This window comes from Ursus arctos, unplaced genomic scaffold, assembly GCF_023065955.2.
Source record: "Ursus arctos isolate Adak ecotype North America unplaced genomic scaffold, UrsArc2.0 scaffold_12, whole genome shotgun sequence".
NCBI classification, from domain to species: domain Eukaryota; kingdom Metazoa; phylum Chordata; class Mammalia; order Carnivora; family Ursidae; genus Ursus; species Ursus arctos.
The window spans coordinates 1,278,771-1,300,711 of NW_026622786.1; the positions used below are offsets into that span (position 1 = coordinate 1,278,771).

General features: G+C 43.7%; 1 long non-coding RNA gene across 3 annotated transcripts in view; it reads right to left on the reverse strand.

Moving 5' to 3' along the window:
- Positions 1 to 16,225, reverse strand: part of LOC113246190 (uncharacterized) — an 85,442-nt gene extending 69,217 nt beyond the window's left edge. For all 3 annotated transcript variants that reach the window (XR_006408317.3, XR_008958719.1, XR_007190346.2), the window contains exons 1-2: positions 16,093 to 16,225; positions 15,013 to 15,108 (exon numbers count right to left, since the gene is read on the reverse strand). This is a non-coding gene — a long non-coding RNA (uncharacterized LOC113246190). The remainder of the gene's footprint in view (positions 1 to 15,012; positions 15,109 to 16,092) is intronic.
- Between the last annotated feature and the right edge of the window lie 5,716 nt (positions 16,226 to 21,941).

Below are 21,941 nucleotides of genomic sequence, written 5' to 3' on the forward strand. Positions count from 1 at the left end.
GCCTGAGCGTTACAGGTGTTGAAGGTCTTCAATGAGCAGGCACTCTGAGGCACACAGCTGGGACAATCTGCTGTGCAATACTGCCAGACTTCACAGCAAAGAAGGGGACTCCATGTGCAAAGATATGGAGGAAACAGTGTGTTCAGGGACCAAAGAGACGGTGTCTCTGGCTGAAGCACATAGGGCCAGGAGAGAGTACTGGGGACTGTGGCTGGAAAAGGAAGTGGGAAGCAAGCTCTAAAGGGCTCTAAATGGAGTTGATGTAAGCAGAAAAGCCAGTGAAGGACATTGACAAAGATGAATCAAAGTAGGAAGACAAGCACAAAAAAAGGGTGTTCCAGAAGTCAAGATGAGAATTCCATTAAGTAACGGGCATGAACATAAAATGTAGTTAATAAAGTCATAATAAAACCGAGGGTATTGGTAGAAGGGCACACAAAGCAGGTCAGTATCACCGGATAAATAGTCCAGTATCAGATCCTAATAGACATATTTTTTAGCTGATACGTGGAGTATCAGCCAAACAGTCAATATATGTAAAGCACTTAGGAAAGTGTCTGGTCCACAGGAATCAACCAGTAAATTTTAGTGGCTATCCTTATTACCATTTGTTGTTATGGTGGTTGCAATTATTGCTAAAAATCAGTATGGAAAGGGAAGATTCCTTCAAAAAGTTAAGAGGTAAAGAGGAGAAGAGTAAGCAGGAGGAAAGAAGCAGGCTTTACAAAGAAGGAAATTAAACCAAATACTGGAAATATACGAGACACTAAACAACAACAACAAAAAATTACTAAATGAGTGAATAATATTGATAAGCCAAGGGGAAGGAGATTGTGAGACAGTACCAGAGAAAGGGAGATTCACTACTGGCTCGAAGACCCAGAAGAAATGACAAAAATGCAATCAAGATCACATACAGAAAAATCAGCCCTGAACAGGAATAGTGTACCTCACACTCTTGAGGCAAAAAGGCAGTAAAAATGAGAGAAGACCTAACTATGTCGGTGTTTCTAAAAAGGGGTCCTTAGGAAGAGCTGCATCAGAATCAGCTGAGGTAATTATTTAAAAAGCACATTCTTGGGCTCCCACCCCACACCCACTGAAACCAAACTTCTAGGGGAAAGCAACCTGCATTTGAATGCCCTATGATCCAGTGGCTTCCTTACAGAATAATGGAATTTAGGAGACTTCACATCCATTGGCCCCTATGGAGAAAACAAAACTGACCCCTTGCCAGGCCAGGTCCCACAGCTGGAGAGGAAAAACCCTCTTTATGCCCTGAGATAAGCTAAAAATAAGGAAGAAGCTTCTACCTAGAATTAATCTCCCCAAATCAATGAAGCCTTGAGCCCTTTCCTGTAAATTACCGACTCCTTAACATAAAAAGCTTTCTCCCTGACATCTGTAACACTAACTTCTACAAGTATGATAATCATGTGAGGGAACTGCTGTTTTACCCACATGAACACACTAACTGTAACCTTGGTAACCTTGTGGCTTTTTTCTCTTTAAATGTCTACAGTGTCATTTATTCAAGGAACCATTCTTCTTGAGACTGGGCTCCTAATGTTTTTTCAATTATTCCACCGCCTTTAATAAAGGAGGAAGTGAAGTGATCTCCTAAAAGGAAGATGGGAAGGGAGGGAGGCTTGAAAAAAGCAGAAAAGGTGTGATACACCTGTTGAGAGTCCGAGAAAGGGCACCTACTAGGATCAGAGAAGAGACTGCCAGGCAGTGTTCAGAGCCTGGATGAGGCTGCACATCACAAATGTTCAGAGAGAAGCTAATGCGTATGATATTCACCAGCACCCAGCAGCCTGGCAGAAGCAGCAAAAAAAACGAACTTAGGTTCACCACAGGTTTGGAATTGGCAGGGCAGGTGCAAGAAAAAGTGAAGGGTTCAAGGACACTTAATGACCCTTAGTGAGGGGTACAGGTATGGGAGGAAGGGAAAGACACCTGTAGGACCTCTCTTGGGCCCAAACTGTATGTGGGTGAAGAGAGGGATAAAGTTACAGGCAAATTTTCTTCTACATTCCAATTACTGTTGTAAGGATGGGCTTGCTAGTAGCAGCAGTTTTTGGGTAAAGGTAAAAACAATATGGAATATACTAGAAGCTATGTATCAATGTGAGGTTACTTATCCCTTTTTTACCTCACAACTCTTTGGAGCAGAGATCCTTAAACCAAGGTGTGCAAACTGAGATCTTTATAAGTTGTCACGAGGCAAAGGACTCACAGTCTACCTATGATACAGTTCAGATTCGAATTCAAGCGTGACTGACTGCAAAACTTTTCAATCCATCTACTAGCCCACCGACCTCACCAGGAACAGCTAGGTTCCACTTCATAGGATAAAGGGAAACCAGCTTTCTGGTAGAAAAAAAGGGTTGCAGGGAGTATTCTAAGAAAGAATTAAGAATATTGGGACATTTTTTGGCAACAGAACTGAAGAAAATGCGAGAAGCATAATGTGGGAGAATTAGCAAGGAGAGGAAAGCAAGGAACAGGCAATAGCAGCTGTTAATAATAAATGTATCGGACGCTGGCTGAAGGAGTATGTGCATGGGGAGGGTGGGGGTGGAAGGAAGGAAGTGAGAGGAAGAAAACGAGCTCAGACCACTCACCATTGTTATGTGAGACGTCTCTCAAAGGAGGTGGAGGCCCCACCTAGATAAGAAGAGTCCTCATGCCTGGCAGAAGGAGGTCACTCTTATCGCACCCTTAATCCAAACCTTTCCTTCTGCCCACTTTGGGGAGCAGCCTGGGTGACTTGGTTTGCTCCTCTTTGCGATGCTTTCCATTGCTCAGAACAATCCCAATGCCCTATAACATGACTGAGGTCCACAGTTTCAAAAGTGAGATTATAGGATCCAGGCTGGATATGAAAGAAAGCAAGAGGGAGACTGATAGACTGAAAAAATAGAGACGGGATAAAGAACAGGTTGACTTAAAAAGCACATACCCTTTCAACCAGCCGCTATAGTCCTGCTATTAAACTGTAAAGGAACTTGCACATGTAAGAAAATAATAATATCTAACATTTACGTAAAACTTACTATACGCTAAACACTACTATATGTAACCTTCTTGATTATCCCTACTATACAACCCACAGGAAAGAATTCCATATTCCCATTTTACTGATGAGCACAGTGAGGCACAGATTTTAAGCAGTTTGTTATGGTCACAATAGCTAGCATTTAAACCCACACAGTGTGACTGAAGTTTTGTTTTGTCTTAACCCAAGGCACCAAAGATGGCTGTGAGATCTGTCCCCTGTCCAGAGGTGCCCACAGGGAGTAAGTCCAAGAAACCCCGTCCACATCCGCTTAACAATTCATGCATCTTGAGCACAAAGCTGCATCCACCTGAGAACTTTCCTCTTTGCCCAGGCCCCTCCGTTTGCCAAGCTGTGTGTTCAAAGGACCAGGTCCATGCAAAAGGAAGCCTCTCTAATGCACACGAGTTGCCATATGGTCTAACCATAGACCCACCTGAGCCACAGAGCTGTACTAACTTCCGTGTGGGAAGATTTTTACACGGGTGTTTAATGCAGCACTCTGTGTAGTGATGAATTTGGAAAATGGATTAATAAACTGCACTATATTCTTTTTTTTTTTTTAAGATTTTATTTATTTAGTCGACAGAGATAGAGACAGCCAGCGAGAGAGGGAACACAAGCAGGGAGAGTGGGAGAGGAAGAAGCAGGCTCATAGTGGAGGAGCCTGATGTGGGGCTCGATCCCATAATGCCGGGATCACGCCCTGAGCTGAAGGCAGATGCTTAACCGCTGTGCCACCCAGGCGCCCCTGCACTATATTCTTACATTGGGATGCTATGGAGCACTTAGGAGGAATGGACAATTTGTTATGTACATGTAGATTTTCTTTTTTTTTCCTAAAGATTTTATTATTTATTTGTCAGAGAGAGAGAAAGAGAGAGAGCACAAGCAAGAGGAGGGGCAGGCAGAAGGAGAAGCTGAGCAGGGAGCCCGATGTGGAACTCAATCCCAGGACCCCAGGATCATGACCTGAGCCAAAGGCAGGCGCTTAACCGACTGAGCCACCCAGGTGTCCCAGTACATGTAGATTTTCAAACACTGAGTGAAAATCAACTTGCAAATTATGTACAGGAACAAGAAACAGTATTACATTTTTTTTTAAGATTTTCTTTAGGGGCGCCTGGGTGGCTCAGCCGTTAAGCGTCTGCCTTCGGCTCAGGTCATGATCCCAGGGTCCTGAGATACAGCCCTGCATCGGAAGCCTGCTTCTCTCTCTCACACTCCCTTTACTTGTGCTCCCTCTCTCACTGTCTTTCTCGGTCAAATAAATAAATAAATAAATAAATAAATAAATAAGATTTTCTTTGGAGATGTGTCATTTATTTACTTAACAGAGAGAGAGCAAGAGAGCACAAGCAGGGGGAGCAGCAGAGGGAGAGGGAGAAGCAGACTCCCCACGGAGCAGGAGGCTGGATCCTAGGACCCTGGGGTCATGACCTGAGCCAAAGGCAGATGCCCAACTGACTGAACCACCCAGGCGCCCCAAAATTATATTTTATATACACACACATACACATTCACCAAATTCATGACAGCGGTTGCTTCTGGTGAGGAGAGGGGATCAGAATCTAGGGGTAGAGCACAGGAAAGAGACTTAAATGTACCTTTAATGTTTCATTCACTCGAATAAGACTCGAAACAAATATGACAAAATGCTTATTAGTATTAATTCTGGGAGGCAGGCATGCAATTACTCAAAATAAAGATTATTTTTTAAGAACAGACTTAGTGGGAACCTGGGAGTCACAGAGTTAGAAAGCTGTGCTGTGAGACCAATAATTAGACTTTCATGGGGGGCCTGAGTGGCTCAGTCAGTTAAGCTTCCAACTCTTGGTCTCAGCTCAGGTCTTGATCTCAGGGTTGTGAGTTCAAGCCCTGCATTGGGCTCCACACTGGGCATGGGACCTACTTAAAAAAATAATAATAATAATTGGAATTTCAGGGTTCATGGCTTTAGAGGTGGAATGATCGTGGGTGGCAGCAAGGTCTGGGGTGCGGCCATTCAAACGGGTGGCTGACATGGAGTGGAGGTGGGAATCAATGGGGTATAAGAAGCGAAGGATCCAGATGTGACACCAACATGTTGTTGAAGTTTTCCAGAATGATGACAAAAGCCAGGTGAGAAGAGACAGGTGCCAAAGTTCTCATTGAATATGGTTATAGGGCAAGGAGATTACTCAAGCCAAAAATGAGGATGGTAAGAGGGTGGAGTATATGTGCATCAGTGAAGGAGTGGTTGCTGAAAGAAGCCAGACGGTGAGCAGAAAGCATGCTTAGTCCATCTCCAGGCCACACACAGTGCAGGGAGAAGGAGTGCTCTGCACAGGAACTGCTGGAAAGCAGTGTTATTCAGGAACAGCTGGTGTCAGTCAGGTAAGGAGAGAGTTACCTCAAAAATCCCACTGAAATTCTAATGGTATAATTCCACGATCTAAAACTATGGGTTCAACGAACAGCAATGGCAGGTTTTACTGGCAAACAAATAAGCAAAGAACCGGGGAAGCTGTGTATTGGAAATAAAGCCACCAAGCACAGCAAGGAGGAGCGAACGCTGAAGGAAATCACCACAAAGCCAAAGGCCAGACAACCAGGGGAACTGTCAGGAAATCGGGTCAGCACTGAATGAGTGAAAGGACCTGAGGGAGCAGGCACAGAGATTCCAGAACATTGTAGGTGAAGAGGTGACTGGTTTGGGAAATGACTGTGCCTCTGGAAACAGCTGTGCAGATGTATCGCGGAATGAACAGAGAGAGGGGCCCACCCAAGAAGTAACTTGAGGGTTAGAGCCCAGAATGGACCCAGATGACAGGGAAACACCAATATATGAGACTTAAATCCTTTTAGAGATAGAATTAGAGAAGTGACTAGACCAGAGTGTTGAAGAGGAAGACAGGCAAGAGCCCAGGAAGGGGACGGGCTCACTCGACGCCCACAAATGCCCTCCCGGGCCATTTTCAGGCTAAGGCAAACTCAGGGGCTGTTTCTGCAACACTCATGCCAAGACATGGCTTCTACTCCACAGTACTAGAGCACCTCTCTGTAGGGCTTGCAGGCACTGTGGGGACACTGAGACAGGGAGGCACGTGTCCTCTCAGCTCTGGCAGGCCCACATTTACCAAGTGGACTGTTCACTGATACCAGACATACTAATTTACAGAGACTCCTTTATCTACGGGCAGTATACAATGTGCTATAAAGACAGTTAGCCACCCTGATCAAGGCCTTATTCAGAAAACACATCAATACCTTTCTTTTTTATTATTATTATTATGTTCAGTTAACCAACATATTATGTTCAGTTAGCCAACATCATTAGTTTTTGATGTAGTGTTCAGCAATTCATTAGTTGTGTATAACACCCAGTGCTCGTCACAACAAGTGCCTCCATTGATCCCTTTCTGGAAAAAAAAAATCACCATCCCTCATACTCAGTCTGGGGCAAGGGAAGAGCTGAGCCTCACACACTATATCCTTCTCCTTATTTTTTCTCCAAACTCCCCTCCATCTGTGTTCAGGCAATCTTTTTTTTTTTAATAATTTTTTATTATATTATGTTAGTCACCATACAGTACATCCCCGGTTTCCGATGTAAGGCTCGATGATTCATTAGTTGGGTATAACACCCACTGCACCATGCAATACGTGCCCTCCTTACTACCCATCACCGGTCTCTCCCATTCCCCCACCCCCTCCCCTCTGAGGCCCTCAGTTTGTTTCTCATAGTCCATAGTCTCTCGTGGTTCATTCCCCCTTCTGTTTACCCCACCTTCATTCTTCCCTTCCTTCTCCTACCGATCTTCCTGCTATTTCTTATGTCCCATAAATGAGTGAAACCATGTGATAATTGTCTTTCTCTGCTTGACTTATTTCACTTAGCATAATCTCCTCCAGTCCCATCCATGTTGCTGCAAATGTTGGGTAACTGTTCTTTCTGATGGCTGAGTAATATTCCATTGTATATATGAACCACATCTTTTTTTTAATAGAGTAATTTTTGTTTATTAAAACTCTTTTTCAGAGTTTATGATACACAGCCACAACACTTCAACTACAAGAATCAAATGATGTGATTTTCTAAGTTTGCATCTTAAAAACAAAAACTTGTGGTCAGGACCAAGAATGAGATTCCTCTAACTTAGGCATCTAGATTTGGAATCTAGACCAAACAAGTTATGCACAACAAGCAAGACTCATTCAGAAATGAACATCCTACAAACATAGTTCTGTTCCAAGTGTGGGAAAGTACAGGAAGCTGGGAGATTTTCTTTTGCTGTTGGAGCCTTCGCTGAGCTTGAGAAGAAAAGCCAATCGAGGAATCCTGGCAGAGAAGATGGCAGGCACTGATTTAGAGGAAGAAGTTTATTTTTGCTGTTAAATAATCTTGTTTTCATGTAAAAACATTTTAAAAGATGTTCAAGAGTGCTTAGACCTGTCCTGCAGCCCTTGTTGGACTGGGAGCTGTTCTATCCCTCACTCATCTGGACGTTTGTGGAGCTGCCTCAGGAATGGGCAATGGGAAATCTTGCCTGGAAAGGTTTTTAAAATTGGAACTGAGAAAAAAGTAAACCCGCCTCTGAGTTTTTAGAATTTAGGATATAAGGCTTATGACGTGTCAGCCCCATGTTTCCCGGCAGGGTTTCAGAGAGGAGGAAGCCACTTTGCAAAGAGAAAGAGAAGCAGGAAGCTGTCTTGAAGAACGAGGGAGAGAATCTGGCAGTGTTTGAGTTGTCTGTGGTTCCACTGTTTACTGATGATCACCCAAATACCTTCTTGTCCTGATGTTTCATGAGAGGTAGCCCTTCCTCAAGATCTCTAAGCACACTTGCCATTTAAAAAGCCCAACTTGAGTTGGGTTTCTGTCCCTTACAAACTATTTTAGTTTCATCTAGTCCTGTCCAATTATTTAGATGTTAAATACAAATTAATATAAAATAAATATTGGATAACAATAGCCATTATTATTACTATTTATATATTATTGCTATATAGATAGATAATTACTGCTTATTATATAATGCTTACAATATGCCAGGCACAATTCTTTGTACTTTACCTATAATGTTTAATCCTCAGAATGATCTTGTGAAGTAGATATTGGTACATTTCCATTTTACACATCAAGCAAGATTAGGTAATTTGTCCAAATTTATATATATAGGCATTGGTGCCAGCATTCAAACCAAATGGTCTGGCTCTGCCATGCTGTAACCATTAGGCTTCTCTGCCTTTGATTGGTATGCTTCCTTTCTTTTTTTCTTTTAATAATATTTTTATTATATTATGTTAGTCACCATACACTACATCCCTGGTTTTTTATGTAAAGTTCAAGGATTCATTAGTTGCGTATAACACCCAGAGCACCATGCAATACGTGCCCTCCTTACTACCCATCACCGGTCTATCCCATTCTCCCACCCCCCTCCCCTCTGAGGCCCCCAGTTTGTTTCTCAGAGTCCATAGTCTCTCATGCTTCATTCCCGCTTCTGATTACCCCCTTTCTTTATCCCTTTCTTCTCCTACTGATCTTCCTAGTTCTTATGTTTCATAGATGAGAGAAATCATACAATTGTCTTTCTCTGCTTGACTTATTTCACTTAGCATTATCTCCTCCAGTGCCATCCATGTTGCAGCAAATGTTGAGAAATCACTCTTTCTGACGGTGAGTAATATTCCATTGTATATATGGACCACATCTTCTTAATCCAGTCATCTGTTGAAGGGCATCTCGGCTCCTTCCACAATTTAGCTACTCTGGACAATGCTGCTATGAACATTGGGGTGCATACAGCCCTTCTCTTCACTACTTCTGTATCTTTGGTATACACCCAGTAGTGCAATTGCTGGATCTTAGGGTGGTTCTATTTTTAACTTTTTAAGGGACCTCCACACTGTTTTCCAGAGTGGCTGTACCAACTTGCATTCCCACCAACAATGTAGGAGGGATCCCTTTTCTCCACATCCTCTCCAACAATTGTTGTTTCTTGCCTTGTCAATTTTTGCCATTCTAACTGGTGTAAGGTGGTATCTTAGTGTGGTTTTGATTTGAATTTCCCTGATGGCTAATGATTTTGAACATTTTTTCATGTGTCTGTTAGCCATAGGTATGTCTTCATTGGAAAAGTGTCTGTTCATATTTTCTGCCCATTTTATGAATTGTTTATTTGTTTCTTGTGTATTGAGTTTAAGAAGTTCTTTGTAGATCTTGGATACCAGTCTTTTATCTGTAGTGTCATTTGCAAATATCTTCTCCCATTCCGTGGGCTGCCTCTTAGTATTTTTGACTATTTCCTTGGCTGTGCGGAAGCTTTTTATCTTGGTGAAGTCCCACAAGTTCATTTTATCTTTTGTTTCTCTTGCCTTTGGAGATGTGTCATGAAAAAGGTTGCTGTGGCCGATGTCATAGAGGTTGCTGCCTATGCTCTCCTCTAGGATTTTGATGGATTCCTGTCTCACATTGAGTGGACCACATCTTCTTAATCCAGTCATCTGTTGAAGGGCATCTCGGCTCCTTCCACAATTTAGCTATTGTAGACAATGCTACTATGAACATTGGGGTGCATATGGCCCTTCTCTTCACTACGTCTGTATCTTTGGGGTAAATACCCAGTAGTGCAATGGCTGGATCATAGGGTAGCTCTATTTTTAACTTTTTAAGGGACCTCCACACTGTTTTCCAAAGGGGCTGTACCAACTTGCATTCCCACCAACAATGTAGGAGGGATCCCCTTTCTCCACATCCTCTCCAACATTTGTTGTTTCCTGCTGTGTCAATTTTTGCAATTCTAACTAGCATAAGGTGGTATCTCAATGTGGTTTTGATTTGAATTTCCCTGAGGGCTAATGATTTTGAACATGTTTTCATGTGTCTGTTAGCCATTTGTATGTCTTCATTGGAAAAGTGTCTGTTCATATCTTCTGCCCATTTTTTGATTTGTTTATTTGTTTCTTGTGTATTGAGTTTGAGAAGTTCTTTGTAGATCTTGGATACCAGTCTTTTATCTGTAGTGTCATTTGCAAATATATTCTCCCATTCCGTGGGCTGCCTCTTAGTTTTTTTGACTGTTTCCTTGGCTGTGCAGAAGCTTTTTATCTTGGTGAAGTCCCACAAGTTCATTTTATCTTTTGTTTCTCTTGCCTTTGGAGATGTGTCATGAAAAAGGTTGCTGTGGCCGATGTCATAGAGGTTGCAGCCTATGTTCTCCTCTAGGATTTTGATGGATTCCTGTCTCACATCAAGGTCTTTCATCCATTTGGAGTTTATCTTTGTGTATGGTGTGAGAGAGTGGTCAAGTATCTTTGTGTATGGTGTGAGAGAGTGGTCAAGTTTCATCTTTTGCATGTAGCTGTCCAATTGTCCAGGCACCATTTATTGAAGAGACTGTCTTTTTTCCACTGGATGTTTTTTCCTGCTTTGTCAAAGATTACTTGCCCAAAGAGCCAAGGGTCCATTTCTGGGGTCTCTATTCTGTTCCATTGTTCTATGTGTCTGTTTTTGTGCCAGTACCATGCTGTCTTTGTGATCACATCTTTGTAGTATAGTTTGAAATCCGGCAACATGATGCCCCCAGCTTAGTTTTTCCTTTTCAACAATTCCTTGGCGATTCGGGGCCTTATCTGGTTCCACACAAATTTAAGGAAAACTACCAAACTCATTCTATGAGGCCAGCATTACCTTGATCCCCAAACCAGGCAAAGACCCCATCAAAAAGGAGAATTAAAGACTGATATCCCTGATGAATATGGACACCAAAATTCTCAACAAGATCCTAGCTAATAGGATCCAACAGTCCATTAAAAGGATTATGCATCACGATGAAGTGGGATTCATCCCTGGGATGCAAGGGTGGTTCAACATTCGCAAATCGATCAGTGTGATAGATCATATCAACAAGAAAAGAGTCAAGAACCATATGATCCTCTCAGTTGATGCAGAAAAAGCATTTGACAAAATACAGCATCCTTTCCTGATTAAAACCCTTCAGAGTGTAGGAATAGAGGGTACATTCCTCAATTTCATAAAAACCATCTATGAAAAGCCTACAGCAAATATCATTCTCAATGGGGAAAAGCTGAAAGCCCTTCCCTTAAGATCAGGAACACGACAAGGATGCCCACTCTCACCAGTATTATTCAACATAGTACTAGAAGTCTTTGCAAAAGCAATCAGACGACAAAAACGGATCAAAGGTATTCAAATCAGCAAAGAAGAAGTCAAAATGTCTCTCTTCGCAGATGACATGATACTCTATATGAAAAACCCAAAAGAATCCACTCCCAAATTACTAGAAATTGTAGAGCAATTCAGTAATGTGGCAGGATACAAAATCAATGCTCAGAAATCAGTTGCATTTCCATACACGAATAACGAGACCGAAGAAAGAGAAATTAGGGAATCCATTCCATTTACAATAGCACCAAAAACCGTACATTACCTTGGAATTAACTTAACCAGAGACATAAAGGATCTATATTCTAGAAACTACAGATCACTCTTGTACGACATTGAAGAAGACACAAAAAGATGGAAAAGTATTCCATGCTCACGGATCAGAAGAATTAACATAGATAAAATGTCCATGCTACCCAGAGCAATCTACACTTTCAATGCTATCCCGATCAAAATACCGAGGACATTTTTCAAAGAGCTGGAACAAACAGCCCCTAAATTTGTGTGGAGGCAGAGTTCTCCCAGACGTCTGCGGGGCCCGGCTTATAGAAAGCTGAGCGGTAACGTTTCCTTCGTTGTGTCAGGGAATTCATGTGCCTGTTCCACCCAAACGAATCCCATCCGGACCCGTGCTCTCCCTGGCCACCTCTTCTCCTGCAGAAACTCAGTCCTCACTCAACAAACTCCAACCTCCCTTCACTACTACACCCTTGGTCACATCTTGTAAAGATCATTCCCTGATGAAATGTGGCTGCCTGTGTCAGATCAGCAACTCAAAATGGCAACAGACTGTACGTTATCTTAAGTGCCCAGTGAATAGTGAGAGCTAACAACACCTATCCCTTGTTGAGCATTTACTACGAGCTAGCACGGCTCTGAGAACTTAATCACAATAATTTCGTGAGGTATTATTCTCACTCATATTTTGTGGATGAGAAAACAGAGCCACGAAAAGGTTAAAGCAGCTTTTCCAAAGACACACAATGAGTAAGTGGCAGAAGCATGATCTGAGCCCAGGCAATCTAATGCTAATAAGCCAATACTATTATTAAACCATTATGTAATTCTGCCCCTTGAAGAGATCAGAATAGTTAATATCATGGTTAGAAAGATGTAACTTACGATTTGCCATTGGCCTTGCTTCCCAATGAATTCTAACTTCTCTTCCCTTGATGTTTACATTTGATGCTTTCACCCTTCACATCTAAAATGTTATACGCAAGTAATGAATCATGGAACTTTACATCAAAAACTAGGGATGTACTGTATGGTCACTAACATAATATAATAAAAAATATTATAAAAAAATAAAAATAGGGGCGCCTGGGTGGCACAGCGGTTAAGCGTCTGCCTTCGGCTCAGGGCGTGATCCCGGCGTTCTGGGATCGAGCCCCACATCAGGCTCCTCCGCTGGGAGCCTGCTTCTTCCTCTCCCACTCCCCCTGCTTGTGTTCCCTCTCTCGCTGGCTGTCTCTATCTCTGTCGAATAAATAAATAAAATCTTTTAAAAAAATAAAAAATAAAAATAAAAAATAAAATGCAACAGGGTACGTTGTTACCTTGTCATAATGGAGTATAAAAGAAGGTCTCAGTGGGACTACAGCCCATGTTAAGTTCAGGAGCAGTAAGGGTCTGTGTTCCTATCTGCATCAAGGTTGACTCCAAGTTCCCAACTGTGCAGACCAGATGGATCGTGTTAGCACTAAGAGAATTCAAGCATCCAGAAGGTTTGAGAGCAAGGTTTGAGAAACAGATATTTAGTCAAGAGTGTTCATTCAGTCAACAATTATTTTTAGAGCCTTTAGTAGCTGTACTGCACTGCATCCTGGGGACACGAAAGGGAACCAGATGGAGTCCTTGCCATCGCAGCATCATTAGAAGACACGCTAGAGGAGACTGAGAATAAACAAGCAAAGAATAAGAACCAGGACACCATGACAAAATAACCAATGGGACCTCTTTTATACAGGGCATTCAGGAAGGTACTAAATTTAAGATGCTCAAAGATAAGCAGGTGGATATACAAGTCCTAATGACATGTTGTCCTTAAGGCCTTTAGACCAGCTTCCCGGGTACTTCCGTATTTAAGAATAGTTCATGATGCTGTAATACAAACTTCTTGACCTGGTGCTCCAAACTCTGCTCCAGCCCCGCCCTGCCTATCTACCATCTTCCCACAGCACTCCCAAACACACCCTCTCTGTTCTATTCAGACTAATCTCTCATTGTCCCACAACACCCCAAGTTCACCACCACCCTGTTCACCACCCTACACATCTTTTTTTTTTTTTAAGATTTTATTTATTTATTCGACAGAGATAGAGATAGCCAGCGAGAGAGGGAACACAAGCAGGGGGAGTGGGAGAGGAAGAAGTAGGCTCATAGCAGAAGAGCCTGATGTGGGGCTCGATCCCAGGACACCGGGATCACGCCCTGAGCCGAAGGCAGACGCTTAACCGCTGTGCCACCCAGGCGCCCCTCTCCCCTACACATCTTAATTCTACCCATTCTTCAACACCAGGCCTCTTCATTCTTATCTACTACTAAGTACCGCTCTCCTCCAAACTACTAGTTCTCAGTTAATTACCTAAATACAGCTTTCTGTCCTGCACTGCTGATCCACACACAACATAATCCAGGACTTTAACACCAGGTAACACAATCACCTCCCAGCAAATGTGGGCAGGAAGGAGACCCAGCACATGTCCTGAGTTCTCAGGGCCAGAGGAAGAGAGAGGTGACTCAGGCTCAGAGAGGCAGCTCAGGGGGACCAAGCAGAATGCCCAAGGAGCACAATTTCCAAGGAAGAGGACACAGAGTCTCCAATCAAGCGGACAGATCTCAACAACTGTCAATATGGGTGACAAAGAGACAGTTCTAGAGGGGAACTAAGTAAGGGCCAAGGTGGGGCATCTAATCAAAGCCTAGGAGTAGAGGGCAAAGCAGAAGCCCGGTCTCATAGACTAGTCCAACACAGTGTAGAGGGAATGCAGAATCGGGACCTAGAGATAACGAGGGAGGGGTACCATGTATCAGCTGACAGCAAATGGAATCTGGGAAGAGTCCGGGAATGGGTGACCAAGTTTGAGAACTAACTCAATTCCAAGGTGTAAGTAGAGATCATCAGTGGACTTGTTTGGGGGGAAGCAGGGAAGGCAAATGAAAGAGAGGAGATGAAGACCAAAAATGTTTATTAGTCCCTTAGGTGCAGGGGTCATGCTTCATTTCTAGTCTCCACAGCACTCAAATAAATATTTACTGATTATGTAAAAAAGAAAGATCACAGGCAGTATTGGTATTACCCAACGGGTGGAAATACGCCAAGCTGACCTGAGTCATCACTTAAGCAGGCTGTGTACTGTGCAGCTTTACAAGAAGGCGCCATCGCCTCGGCAAACACGGAGTCGTGATGGGATCTGGTACATGAACACAGGACTAGGAATGCGGCAGTAAAGCTACACCAACTTGCCAGTAAGACCCCACATAAGACCTTAAACAAGTCATTTCACTTCTCTGAGCCTCAGTTACCGCATCTGTAAAAGGGTATACAATATCACTGCCGCAAATTTTTCACAGTTTCTAGACCACCCTTCCCCCAGATTTCTGCCTGGCTAGCTTCATTTCTTCTGAATCTTTGCTCAGATTTTGCTTTCCTCATGAGTTCTATTAGCCACCCTCTTCAATACCGCAAACTGCCCATCCCAACAACCCCACCCCCACACACTCAGGTTTACACTTTTCTTTTTCATAACACTTCTAACAAACTATGTGACTTACTTACTTATTATCTTTATTGCTGCCTGCTAGAACGTAAGCTCCATGAGGGCAAGGATCTGTGTTCTAGTTCACTGATGTACATCAAGTCTTTGAAAAGCATCTAGAACAGAGTAGGCATCCAATAAATATTTACTGATGATCACATGAATGGATCCAATAAAGACCAAAATCTTGTGAAGGAAAAAGACCAGAATAGTAAATCATTTATGTTCTCCCTGAGGCCAGGAGCTCCTGCCCACAGCTTCATGCATCCCTATCCCCCACCCAATACTCTGTACCGTAGGGTAGGGCAGATGTTCAATAAGCCCCTGTGAAATTAAAGGACCCGAAAGGGCAAACACACCCACGGTGCTCTGGCGCCACCTGCTGGAAACTCTATTTAATTGCCACCTAAGCAATTAAACTAACAGGAATTTCCAGTGGAGAAAATGGAATTGCAGGGAACACCTCCCTTGAGAAGTGAGGACGTCCGGACTACACGTAAAAAAGGGAGGAAGGAGGCTAGCCCAGGAATCAGAAGTTTCCAAAGGCTCCTGAAAGAGAGAGTTAAAACCTCCCCTGAAGGGCCACATGTCCCTGTGTTTCCCAGAACAACTTTTCCACCTACAGTAGTAACAAAAATTCCACGTACTAAGCTGTTTTAAGCACTTCCGGTATTATTTCATTTAATCAACCCTTTGGTGCCGGTACCGTTGTCACCATTCTATAGATGAAAAAAATTCCTTTAAAAATAAAGGTTTTCAAAACGAAAAAAACAAATGCTTCCATTTAAAGCACAGAAACCATTCACACTAAAATATTAATAAGAGACATCAGGACAAGGCGTGCGCACTGGCCGGCGCGACACCGCCACGGAGGACCCACGAAACGTCAGGGAAACAGGAACCCGACCGCGCCCCAAAGCCGGCTGGAAGCCCCAGGACACCCATGGCCCCTCCCGGCCGAGCGGGCGGAAGTCTAGACCGGCCCTTCCCGGAAGCGCGGCCCTGGTCTCTCCCGCACCGCGGCCAGGGCGGGCGCAGAGCCGGCGCCCCGCCGCCCCACCCGCGCCGCCCGGAGGGCCCGCGCGCAACCCCGCCCTTACCGCCCGGGAGATGGGGGGGGACTCGGCTCCGCGCCTCGGCGGCGCCCCGCTCGGGAGCGCTCGGCCGCCCCCTGGCGGGTAATGCTCCAGGGTCTCCCCGCCGCTGCGGCCCGCCTCCACTCGGGCGCGGAACACCAAGCGCTTCCGGGACGGCGGGCCGTGGCGCCCCCTGGTGGCCGGCTGGAGCTTCGCCTCCCCCCCTCCCTGGTTGACAAGTTTCCCCCAATGGAGTGTGCAAGATGGTTGTAGGTGCTACGTACACTTTTGACAATGTTTGAGTTACTTATTCTTGAGCGTGTTAGAAAAAAATTAAAACTAATGCAACAAATCCCATTTATCTCGTATAGTGTTTAAGTGTAAGGGTAAGTTGTGTGTGCGCGCATATAGAAAACCTGGCTAAGTTGTATGTGTGTGCATATAAAATCTGGTTTTATTTTTATGATATAAGAGATGAAATAATCCAGGGCTAAGCAAGTAAATGGGCACGTGCAACCTCTGGCAATTGAACAGTCTCCCACTTCGTAGCTTTGTTTTTTTAAGTTTTTATTTTAATTCCAGTTACTTAACATAGTGTTATATTGATTTCAGGTGTACAGTATTGTGATACATCACCCAGTGCTGTCACAGCAAGTGCCTTCCTGAATCCCTATCACCTGTTTAACCCATCTCCCCATCCCCTCCCCTCTGGTAACCATCAATTTGTTCTTTACAGTTGAGTCTGTTTCTCACGTTGTCTATCTCTCTTATTTTTTTTCCCTTCGCTTCTTTGTTTTCTTTAATTCCACAAATGAGTGAAATCATATGGTATTTCTCTTTCTCTAACTGACTCATTTCACTTAGCATTATACCCTCTAGCTCCATCCATGTTGTAAAGTGAGCAGTTAGCATTGGTTTAAAGAAAATATTAAATAAATAATACACAGATACTGCAAAAAATCATGAAAGGGATATTCAAATAACTAACATCAGGGGGAATGACCAACCCAACAAGGACAACCAAGGCAATAGATAGGTGCCGTGGTTAATTTTATGTTTCAACTTGCAGGGTGATTTTGGATGAGATTAACGTTTAAATCAGTGAACCCTGAGTAAGGCAGATTACCCTTCATAGTGTAGGTCGGTCTCATCCAATCAGTTGAAGGTCTGAAAAGAATAAAAAGGCCCATTGCCCTGAGCAAGAGGGAATTCTCCAGCAGACTGCCTTGAGACCATCTGCACCATTGGCTTCCCTGGGTCTCTTACTTGCTGGCTCACACTGCAGATTTTCAGTTTGCCAGCCTCTGTAATCATGTGAGCCAGGCCAGTCCCACACAATTTTATATATATATATATATATATATATATCTACCATATGATCCAATAATTCCACTACTGGGTGTTTATCCAAAGAAAATGAAAACACTAATTCAAAAAGATATATGCACCCTTATGTTTATTGCAGCTTTATTTATACTAGCCAAGATATTGAAACAACCTAAGTATCCATCCATTAATGAATGGATAAAGAAGATGTGGTATATATACATGTATATATAAGTACATATATGTGTGTGTGTGTATATAGATATATATACACACACATAGAAGAATATTACTCAGCCTTAATATATATATGTATGTATGTATATACACAATGGATACATATACACACATATATGTATATATATGTAAAGCTGTGTGTGTATATGTAATATATATTTGTATAAACACACATACAATGGATTATTACTCAGCATTAAAAAAGAATGAGATCGTGCCATTTGCAACAACATGGATGGAGCTAGAAAGTGTAATGCTAAGTGAAATAAGTCAGTCAGAGAAAGACAAATATATGATTACACTCATATGTGGAATTTAAGAAGCAAAACAAATGAACAAACAAAGAAAAAAAAGAGACAAACAAAAAAACAGACAGGAACAAACTGGTGGTTGCCAGAGGGGCGGAGGGGTGAAAGAATGGGTGAAATATGTAAAGGGGATTAAGAGCACACTTACTGTTTTGAGCACTGAGAAATGTATAGAATCGTTAAATCACTATATTGTACACCTGCAACTAATATAACACTATGTTGATTATACTTGAATAAAAAAGATAATTTAAAAATATTCAAAAAAATCACTGTAAGAACCTTGAAAATGGGCAATGCTTGATGGTAAATATACGACTATACCCCCTTGGTGGAAAGTATATTTTGAAGTAAGTTCTTTTTCAGGGTCCCTCAAGTAACAAACATGTGTATCAGTCAGTCAACAACTGTTTATTAAAAGTTAAAAGTAGAGATTATGAAGTTAAGACAGTCTGGGTTCAAACCGTATCTCGTTCTCTGACTAGCTCTGTGACCTTGGGTAGGCTTTATCACCTCTCTGCCTCAGTTTCTTCATCTATAAAATGGGGAAAATAGTAGGAACCTAAAAGATATTTGGTAAGCACCATAAAAATTCGGCTACCTTTTAGATGCTATGTTAGTCCTAGACCCACAAGCATTTTACCTCTAGAACAAAATCTATGGAACAAAAGGAAATTATAGAAACAGTAAAAATTAGACCAAATGTGAACATTTGGTCCAGTGACAAGGATAAATTTCTAGATAAACCTGACTTAGAAAACAGGCCCATCTTCCCAGGATGAACCCCTCGGTTTGACTAACTTAGCCTCCAAACCCAGGAAGCGCTTTTAGGCACCTGAGACACACCTAAGCCACCTACAGGGCTTTGCTCTGACACTACTGAGTTTAATTCCTCCAAACTGCCACCAGGTGTCTATGCACACTCACACTTCCCCTGTTGGACGCCAGGGGTCAACAAATGTGGACACTGGAACAGAGAGGGAAGTAACTAGCCCAAGGATTTATCAGCAGGGACTTTGCACAAGCGCCCAGGTTTGGATGGCTGTTCAGGGCTCGGACCCAGTTGGAACTCATGGAGCACGAACTCCATGAGCTAGTGCTCCAGGGCTAGAAAGGAGAAACAGACTTCCCAGAAGGAATCCTATGATTCCATCAAATCGCCTGTCCCTCTACCTCTTCGCAGAATAACACTTAAGTCATCCCAACCAAAGAAGAATCCTCAAGTTCACCAGAAAAGAGATTTTTTAAAAGGTTTTATTTATTTGAAAGAGAGAGAGAGAGAGCATGAGTGGTGGGAGGGGGGACAGAAGGAGAGGGAGAAACAAAAGCAGAAGCAGGGGCTCGATCCCAGGACCCTGAGATCATGACCTGAGCCGGAGGCAGACATTTTACTGACTGAGCCACCCAGGAAAGAGATTTAAGTCACCCCTCTGTTTCCCTGAGCCTCCACCTCAGGCTCTGACACTTTACACAACTGAGAAGTTCTTGGCTGGGCCTTCAGACGCCTTCATTTCAGCACTGAAATGCCCAGCTTGCTCCACAGGCCCAAATATGTTTTCCTCTTTGAGCCTTTAATGTGTGTCTCCCATGAGCACAGGAGCCTATTAGCATTGTTCAGGGCACAGCAGGGGTCCCCAGATGCAAACTTCTACCTCGCTTTCCCGTTGTCTGTTCTAGCTGTTGACAAACCTGGAGGTTGATGCTCACTTCTTGTTTCTCTGCACATACTTGGTACCTACAGCTCAGGGCCCATCAGTAATCATCCAGCAGGTTCAGGCTCGCACTGCCTCTATTTATGCGTTTGTCCCATTTACACAAGTGCACACCACCACCACTGGATCAATAAGTTACTTGGCTTTCTGTTATTCCCAGCACCACAAAAGGTAACTTACATGTAGTGATGCCCAGTGGATGCTTCTTGAATTAGCTCCAATGGTAACAAACTTGAGAGATTTGTGTGAATTCTAGATATGGGATTTTATGTCCATGTGGGATTGTTGCCTCTCTACCCTAAGGAATGGCTTCCCTGAAAAGTGGCAGACATCTCCCCAGTGGCAACACTGGCTCTGTTTGAAGACCTATATGGGTGGTATGATGCATGACATGGGGTGAGGCTTAGCTGAGCCAATCTGAGGAGGCCAAGGGTCACAGGCACACAGACTTCCATGGCCTGGGACCCCTGATTCTCTACAGCTACCCTAGGGGATCACCAACTGCCTTTCCCACCTCTTCTCCCCCACCTCCTTCCATCTCCTCCTTTCTCCATTCTTCCCTCCTTTACCCATTATACACCCTCCTCTTACATCCTCTTTCCCTCTTCTCGCCATCCATTCCCCCTGTCCCCTCTTCTTTTCGAACCTCCCTGCATTGGATAAACACCAGAGCTCCATTCCTAAGGATCAGGACCATAGTTAGAGGGGCTCTAAAGACCAGCTCAACAGTAGCTCAAACACAGTGGCATTTGGAGTCAACTGTCCTAAAGAACTCTGCACCAGGGAGGACTCCAGTCTAAAACCTATACTAGTTCTTGCACCCCCATCTGTCATTACCTGTATATATTGTTCAACTAGTCACTTGCCCCCAGGTGTTGGCTTCCACTGTCTTCTCACCAAGCCTTCCAGAATAGGACCAATCCCACCCTGCTCTGTGGGAGCCTACCTTGCCAGATGCAGGCCAGTCCACTTGCTGGGGTCCCCCACTTCCCATAGAGGGTACTCAGAGCACCATCAAGCCGACTGTAGGAGCCAGCCAGTATATGCCTACTCCATACCCAGAGATCGGGGGCAGTACGGCAGCTTCAGCACCAGTCAGGGAGAAGCAAGCATCTGGGCCTGAGGCAGGCTCATGCCCAGGAGTACACGATCTTGCAGTTGTGCTGCCCTGATCCCAACTCAGCACTTTTCCACTAAACCCTGAGCAAGGTGCTGAACAACGTTCTATGCTAGAGCAGAACTGACACACATCCTGTCCAGATCCAGTTAACCTGGTGCCAGCTGTGACAGCTGCAGTGCGACCTCACCACTACCTACGGGCTCTTCCCCCTCTACCACCTTCATAGCTCAGGCCTTGATCTGAGAACTACTGTCATCCAGTGCACCTTGCTAAGGGTCTCTTCAGGACCTAGTGAGCAGCTGGGAGTGTTCACTGATTTCATTTTATTTCTGGCTATTTCGAGCTTATAAGAGATGAAAACTGGCAGAAAAGGAAGACCACAGGGGAGAGGTTCAGAGGAAGACATGTTGGAAAGGCCAGATTCCAGAGCAACTTCATGAGCTCGTGCTGCTGACTAATGTGGAGCAATGGGTACCCCTCCCAGACATCTTGGAGCCAGGACTGACAGAGTTGAACGGGACCAATGCTCTCCTTATTCCTTCCCACTCTCAGCTTTTGTGCACATGAGAAAACTAAGAAACACACAGGCAAAGTGTCCTGGCCAACATCCCATGGCTCATCAATGCAAGAGTCGGGATGTCAGCCGGGTTTTTCTGACTCGTATTAGAAAGTCTATTTCCAAAACAAGAAACTACAAGTGCCGAATATAAGGGTGAACTTGTGGCAACTTTCAGCTGAGGTCAGGCCAGCCGGAAAGCTACAAAGCTAACATGCAATATAGCAGCCACCCCTGGGGGACAATCTGAAGTGTGTTCCACTGGAGCTTATGGCTAAGGAGCCAGCTCATGGGTTCCCCCTGGAGTCTTGAGGCACCAGGGGTCTGATTCGCAGAAACCACACTCAGGTTTCCTGACTCATAAGCCAAACACCAATATTCATGTATAACAGACACCAGTCCTCATCCTCAGGCCAGGCACTAGGAGGTGCCTATCACATGTACAAGACCACTAAGGCGTCTGATACCACATATCGTAAGTTTATAGAAGACAGGGAGTCCAGACAGAAAATATTTTCACCTTGAGAAAGATTGTAAATTAAAGAAACAGAATGCTGTGTCCCAGAATACTGCTAATGGAAATCTAATAATTCAAACTTCTTCCACTCTGCTTT